The sequence below is a fragment of the Lactuca serriola genome, chromosome 2 (assembly GCF_051521515.1).
Source record: "Lactuca serriola cultivar US96UC23 chromosome 2, Lser_US96UC23_V15, whole genome shotgun sequence".
Taxonomy (NCBI): domain Eukaryota; kingdom Viridiplantae; phylum Streptophyta; class Magnoliopsida; order Asterales; family Asteraceae; genus Lactuca; species Lactuca serriola.
Window position 1 is genome coordinate 200,620,618 of NC_136409.1, and position 8,480 is coordinate 200,629,097.

The following is an 8,480-nucleotide window of genomic DNA, read 5'->3' on the forward strand; positions in this document are numbered from 1 at the left end:
ATACTCACTATAATTTGTTATAATATTTGTAGTGGTGGTACTCAGTTGTATATGATTCATACCTTTAAACTAAGGTAAATAATATGTACTATCAGTAACATGCATTCAAAAAATACTACACACCTTGCTCAGCAAGTTACAAGGTGTAAATAGGATTGTTAACTATTTTATAGTTTTTAACTTTTCTGTCCCTACTATTGGAAAATTTATAGAAAAATCATCAGAGGTCGAAATTTAGACCCGTAAACTCTGAGGGCTTAGAAAATGTGTCTATTTTATTTATAATTTTTATCATGAATTTTAGTGACCTTTAACTTGTGTAAAAATGTCCAACTTCATAGACTGGTCCGAAGTGGTTTCTGAAATGATAGGCTGTTTTGCAAAAATATTCATAAATTGTAGAAAAATCGTATAGAGATGTGCAAGTAGTCATTTTAAAGGTATTAACCTGAAATATTTTTATATTAAGTAGTTTTGGAAAATAAAAAGTTTAAGAAGGTCAAAACAGTCTGTGAATGGGACTCAACTTTCCTATTGAAAGCTGATGATAGAGTTTAAGTTATATTATGGTGGTTTAACTTGTATCCCCCCTTAAAACTTAAAGAAAACATGGAAATTTAGGGGTTATGAACTCACCTTGAGTGCTTTCAGTAGATGGACGATGAAGAAAAGAAGTTTCCAAGTCAAGAACACTTGGGAGATGTTTGAAGATTTGAAGGTTCTATGAACAAATATGATGATATTTGTGTAAGATATCCATGATTTAAGTAGAAAGAAAGAGAAATAATCATGTGGAGAGTGATATTACTTACTAAGAGTAGATGAAGAACTTGTGATCAGCCTTGAATTTTCGACATTAGAGAAGGATAGTGAGAGAGAATGAGTTTTTGCTTCTTGGTGGAGGGTAAGTGAAATGGGAGGAGAGATAAGGATTTCTAGCTTTTGTTTAAGAGTATGGCTAGAAAATGGTGGGAAAAAGGACGATGGACATGACCAGGTAAGGTGGTGTGACTAAAGTTGGTCATGTAGTGGGTATGGGAGGTTGCTTGTGTCCTTGCCCAAAGGATAAGTCAACACTCCACCTAAATATCCCACCACTAGATTTTATTCTTAAATAAAGATTTCCTTAAAATGTGTTTCAATTATGAATATATAGTGTTTGATATGTCAAAATATGAGTTTGGATGAAAATTCCACGTTAAAATAATGAAAAACTGGCTTAAAACGGAGTTGGGGTAAAAAACCGGGAAGAAAATGGAAAAATCCGAAGTCTGGCCGAAGACTTGGTCCTGAGAGGGTTAGAACCGAAGGCTGGTTCGGTTGGTGTATTGGAACCGAGAAGGGGAAGGTTTGGTCCGAGCAATCTCGTAAGCGAACTCATCAGAAGGGACTGAAGGCGAAGTTGTCCGAAGCGAAGTTGTCAGAAGCGAAGTTGGGCGAGGAGGAACCGAGAGCGAAATGGACAAAACCCGAAGGTGACTTCGGTTCTGAAGAGGCTTCGGTTCTAGGGGAGGTTCGACTCCTTAAGAGGGTTCGGCTTCTTAAGAGGGTTCGGTTCCTTAAAGCTGATTTTCGCATAAACTTCCGTTTTCGAGCGGTTTTTAACTAAATCAAGGGTCGGGATGCCCCAAATGATTATAAAAAGTTAAAAGATATTTTGAGAGAGATTTGGGAGAGATTAAGATTGATAACGAGAGATTGAAAGAGACTTTGATTGTGACCTTTTTGAGTGTTTAGCTTCGCATTTCAAGGTTCTCAAACCCCGTTAAGCCATGTTTAAGAGTCTTACATACCCCCGAAGGGTATGCAATTGTGTTTTATCGTTTTGTTACCTCACTTATCTCGTTTAGGGTTTAAGAATTTCAATCATACAAACTTTTCAAGTGATAACTTCTTATTAAAATAGTGAGTTGTACCGTAGCTAACATATTGTAAACCCTAATATACCAGGGATAACGGAGTTGTCCGGTTTGACTTGTTGACTTTATTTAAATTTGACTTGACCGGAAATTGACGGTTGTCACAGCTTTCGTAAGACGAGAGAGACAATCTTGAACCTCGTACTGAGCAATGTATTTTCATCAGCTACCCGTAGAAGTCCTTTGGATATCTCTTCTATAGACCGAGTGACAATGTTGTCTTTGTTGCGAGGAGAAGAGTTTTTCGAGAGCGAGAACTCATAAGCCAAGGGGACAGTGGGAGGCAAACCTATGACGCTGGCACTCAACTTGAGGAGGAAACTCCTATTGAACCGATTGATGAGTCCTTACCCCTTAGATGTTCCAGTAGAGTTAGTGTTCCGCCAGTGTTATATGGGTTTCATATAACAAGTGAGGGTGATACGTTTATTAGTGACAGTACACTGATAAACTTGGATGAACCTAATAGCTACAAGGAAGCCATGGCAGGCCTGAAGTCTACGAAATGGAAAGAGGCTATAGATAGGAGATTCAGTCCATGTATGATAACCAAGTTTGGAATTTGGTTGAAAATGTACCAGGTCGTAAGACGGTCGGGTGCAACTGGATCTTCAAGAAGAAGACTGACATGGATGGGAAGGTACACACTTATAAGACGTGATTGGTTGCGAAGGGCTTTACTCAAACTCCCGGAGTTGACAATGATGAGACCTTCTCACCAGTTGCGATGATAAAGTGTATTAGGGAGATGCTTGCCATTGCTGCATTTCATGACTATGAAATATGGCAAATGGATGTCAAAACCGCTTTCCTTAATGGGAAGTTGGCTAAAGATGTTTACATGATTTAGCTAGAGGGTTTTGTTGATGCGAAGCGTCCTAATAGAGTGTGTAAGCTTGAGAAATCCATTTATGGATTGAAACATGTGTTTCGCAGATGGAATCTTTGTTTCGATGAGAAAGTCAAAGAGTTTGGCTTCCTGCGAAGCGATCATGAATCATGTGTATATGTCAAAGCCAGTGGGAGTATAGTTAGCTTCCTTGTATTGTATGTCGATGACATACTGCTCATAGGAAATGACATCCCGACCCTGCACGAAGTCAAGTCCTGGCTTGGGAAGTGTTTCGCTATGAAGGACCTCGGAGAGGCTGCCTATATTTTGGAAATAAGGATTGTGAGAAACAGGAATAAAAGACTAATAGGACTTAGTCAGAATACTTACTTGGACAAAGTACTAAAGCGTTTTAGTATGGAGAATTCCAAGAAAGGGGGGTTACCGATACAAAGCAATGCCAAGTTGAGTAAGACTCAAAGTCCGAGTACCGAAGGCGAGATAGCAGAGATGAGTCGAGTACCTTATGCTTCTGTAGTTGGCACGATCATGTATGTTATGACTTGTATTCGCCCTGATGTGGCCTTTGCTTTGAGCATGGTCAACAGATATTAAGGGAACCCTGGCAAAGCACATTGGACCGCAGTCAAGAATATTCTTAAGTACCTTCGAAGGACCAAGGAATGGTTTCTAGTCCTCAGTGGGAGTGATGACTTAAGGGTGCGAGGGTATAGTGACGCCAGTTTTCAGACCGAGCGTGACAACTACCGTTCTAAGTTGCACTGGGTCTTTACCATGAATGGAGGAGTAGTAACTTGGAAAAGTTCCAAGCAGGAGACTGTAGCTGATTCAACATGCGAATCAGAGTACATAGCGGAAAGCGAAGTGTCAAAGGAGGCAATATGATTGAAGAACTTCATTGGAGACCTTGGAGTTGTGCCAGCCATAACGGAGCCCATGGAAATTTTTTGTGATAATGAAGGAGCTGTTGCCTTGAACAAGGAACCGAGGGATCATGCTGATCTCGGCATATCGACAGGAAATATCATTTTATTCGACATCGGGTGGAAGAGGGACTCCTCATAGTGAAGAGGGTATCGTCAGAGGATAACCCAACAGATCCCCTTACGAAGGGACTGAGTAGGGTTAAACATTTGCAGGTTGCAACACACTAGGAGCATTGGGCTGAAGGACGATATTAGTTTAGATTAGATAGCTTAGAAACGTGTAATAGATAAATTGTAATTAACATTCGATGATTAAATAAAGGAGTATTATTTATGAGTAAAGTTACTGTCTTATGTTAATTGTTTACCTAGTGTTCCATTTTGCATGTTTTGACTTCCTGATTGATAAGATTATTTGAACAGTCTACAGTCGCTCATACTTTGGAAGTATGTATGAAAGAAGACTGTCATGAATTGGTTTGTAGACTGTCTAAAGTGTATTAGACATAGCAAAAGGTTGCTGCAACATTCATGAGTGCTTATGAATAAGATTTGAGCATTGGATTAAACCCACACCTGCTGGTATTGCTTCATGGAATTAATCACGAGTGATCGCAAGACAACAATATCATATATTCTTAAAACCTAGATATATGGTTTATTGTTTGCAAGTTTGGTTGTGCATTGATATTGCATAAACGCATCAGTAACTTGATGTTATAAAACACATTGTTGTGTATGATTTGATGAGTGAATGGTAAATGCATATAAGTCAAAGTTTATTTGTTCCTTTTATCCTAAGAGGGTAAAAGCGATATCTGGGCCCCTCGATGATTTGGCTTGACTTATGTGTCGGGCCCGGTCAGGACTGAATTGATGTGTTCAATTAAGTTCTATGTTACATGAATTTGAGATCGAGAAACAAACTGCTAGACAATAAGTATGCCTATGTTCCATGTAATTATCCGCACGATATCTACAACGGAGGACTATATGATCCCTTATCTAAAGGACAGGTTATTGATGAGATCAAGAGTTTTGAGAACTGCGATTGCTAATCGTATCCTGAAGTCATACTTGCATTTGTAGTTATTAGACTTATCCAAGTGGGAGACTGTTTGATTAGTGTCTAAGTCTACAACTATATTTGGTATATACTTCACCCGGTTGGAGCATGGTCCTTTTGGGTTGTCTTCACCAAAGCAACTTGACTGGATGAATAATAGATAAAGAGGTTATTATGGTTTATTAATATATTCTAAGAATAATATATTAAAAGAGAAATCATATTTATTTAGTTGACATTGGTCAATAATTAATTAAGAATTAATTTTGTGGTCAAAAGAAGTTAATTGAACTAAGGGGACTGAATTGTAATTATGTGATAGTTGCAAGGTTGAGTAAGGAAACCCTAAAGGATAGGGTGGACGAACTCTAAGGATAAGGCCTTAGGAATTCGTCTAAATCAAGGGTTCTAGAATTATCTTATGGGTTGCTTGGTGGCTAAGTAACCAGATAAGGATAATGACTGAAACCCTAATTCTCACACCTATAAAAGGACCCCTTGGGCATGAGAATTCGGCTACACCTAACCCTAAATGTCTTGGAGCCAAAATTTTCCTCTCCCTTATCTCTCTTGCTTCATTCAATTGCTTTGGTGTTTGTGATTCATTAGAGGCACAACATTTGGGATGCTAAGGTTCTCAAAGCTTCAAGATCTACAATCAACAATCAAGGTATTCATCTAACTTTTTTATTTGATATTCAATTAGTTTTGTTGTATGCTAGATTAGGGTTGTGCAATTCTTGGAATATATGCATGTACAATTAGAAAAACTAGATCCAAGCACTAGGGTTTGCATGAACACCTTAGGAATGTTGTTATGCTCGAAATCCATCACAAAATTACTCCCAAATCATAAAGTCTCAAACTTTAATACTTTAGACGTCCAAAAAGTCCTTAATACATGGTCTTAACCGATTAAGACCTCCCACAAGGAACAAGGGACCAAACTAGCTCAAGGTACCTCATTTTTATGCCTTAGGACCCATCCTAGGGTCTGAAAGGAGAACTGAACACGTACAAAACAAAGCATGTACAATATTGGGACTTTTAGGGCAAGAAGGACACCATAAAGTTACCAAAACAAGATCTAGCAATCCAAGCATAAAGGTAGAAGCTTTTTATCTTCTGGAGCTTCTTTATGAAGTGATGATCCAAGATCCACTAGCTTGCTTAGCTCTCCCATCACCTTGATGCAACTTCTTCTTCTTCAACCACACAAGAGACGCACTCTTAGATCACACACACACATACACTAGAGAAGTTAGGGTTTTCCAAAAACGATTCCAGAACTTAGAGGCTGAAAAGATGGGGGAAAAGGGTCCATAATGATGCTTAAATACTCCACAAACCCTAAAAGTTAGGGTTTTCATCCAGACTCATGTACACCTAGCGTACTCACATGTACGCCCAACGTACTACTCATGGTCCCATAATCACCATTTTGTCACTAGGGGTCCCCATGGCCATTTCTTCCCAATCCAAGGACCAAAAATGACATAATTAAAACCCAAGGGATGAATTTGAAATTACTTGAAAGCTGGGGTGTTACACATTAACAACTATTAAGAGCAACTCAAACACAAATTTACAACACATTTTTTTCACATCTTTCAAAAACTCTCTCTTTCTCTCTCTCTCTCTCTCAGTTTTATTTACCTTGGTATTCATTTTCAGTTGGTCAATATCTTGCTCATGACTCTACCATATAGTACATGATTTTCCAATATTGTGGTAGGAGCTTAATTTTGAATATCGAAGATTGATGCTTGGAAGTTATAGAAAAGATTATGTTAACATCCCAAGTTTAGCGAGGCAAATTAGTTAGGAGAGCCAATGATGCACCTAAAAACGAAGGTGTGAATTTGATAATTTCGTATTCCACAAGGTAAAGTTCCATCAAGTAAAATGACATTTGCTCCAATTTTTTCTCAGATTGAGCCGCTTATGATTATTGTAGTTTCTGTGCCACTCACATGTCTTTGACCATTAATTGTTTTTGTACATAAAGACTGCAACAAAAAATGAATGTGTGAATTTGATCATCTCGTATTCCACAAGGAAAAGTTTCATAAAGTAAAATGACATTTGCTCCAGTTTTCTCTCAGATTGAGCCACTTTCATCGTTGTTTTTGTGCCATTCACATGTCTTTGATCATTGTTTTGATTTTTACTTCTTTAATAAAACATTTTCTTTAATCAATCCGTGACGGTTGAAACATACAACGGTAACAACAAATGATTATTTAATAAACTTTGTCTTCAAGCATACCTTTTATTCTTAAGATTTCTTGAAGACCCGATATATTTTATCAGAAAAAAACCAAATCAAATAGAAGAAAACTTAAAATTTTTGTATATGCTTCAAACTTCAATCTCTACAAAATCTTTTTACTATTAATATATGATGGTTCCAATTTGAACTTGTATGCAGACGTCAATTTCACTTGCATTAGTACCACTAATGCACAATAATGAACTTGCCTCCTAAATTTGGGCATATTTCACCTAAGTTCCTTATAATTTTCTTAGTATTTTCAATTTAAGCTATAATTTAGACAGATTATAGCAGCTGCTTACACTTTTTTTTGACATAATTTTGAAGTTCAGTGTAGGGGCTACTCGGAACCCATATTGATTACTTTGCTCGCTAAAACCCTTCTATGGACGCTTAATATCTGTGTAAAAGTTGGAAGTCATTTGTAAAGGATTACTGTTGGAAGACACTTAATATCTCTAAACTTAGTAGGACTTTAGCCATTATGTCTTCTAACTATAACTTTTTAGGAAATTGACTTATCATGGTAATTACCTTTTTGTTTTGTTCACATCTGGGTAACTTCGTTTTTTTGTACAAATTTAGGTGAGAAACTTGTTGGAAGTGTTCACATATGACCATTTAGTCATAATGGTCATTTGTGAACACTTCCAGTAAGTTCATTACCTAGATGTGTACAACAAAATGTCGTTACCCAAATGTGAACAAAATGAAAAAATAATTACTCTGATAATTTAATTTAATTTATTTTCATTTCTATTTTACTTTCTAATTTTGATTTGGTATAAAACTTAACCTAAATGGTAAATATTTTTAAAACCACACCATTTTTGATAAATATCTTTTTAAAACACACTAATTTTGTAAAAAAAAAAAAAAAAAAAAAAAACTCTAAATTTGACAGAGAAAAAACACATCGTCATTTTATAGAGTTTTATTGTTTAAGATATTAAATATTAAAATTAAAATTACTAGAGACTAAAATTACTAGAGATGGAGACCAATAACATGAAATATAACACAATCTTCAATGAAGTTTGCTTCATGTATTACATGAATTTAAAATACAAAAAATAGAAGTACTTTTTATCTACATCGATAGCATTGCTTTTGTCTCATATATATATATATATATATATATATATATATATATATATATATATATATATATATATATATATATATATGTATGTATGTATGTATGTATGTATGTATGTATGGTCATACATTTTGTTTTAAAGAAATTTAACTGAATCTATTAATATTGCAAACATTATGATCGATCGCCTTAATGAAAAAAGGAAATTGACTTATCAGGGTAATTATTTTTTTGTTTTGTTCATATATGGATAAATTTTTTTTGTACACATCTAGGTAACGAACTTGTTGAAAGTGTTCACATATGACCATTATGATCCGTTGTAACTTGCTATACCAGGTC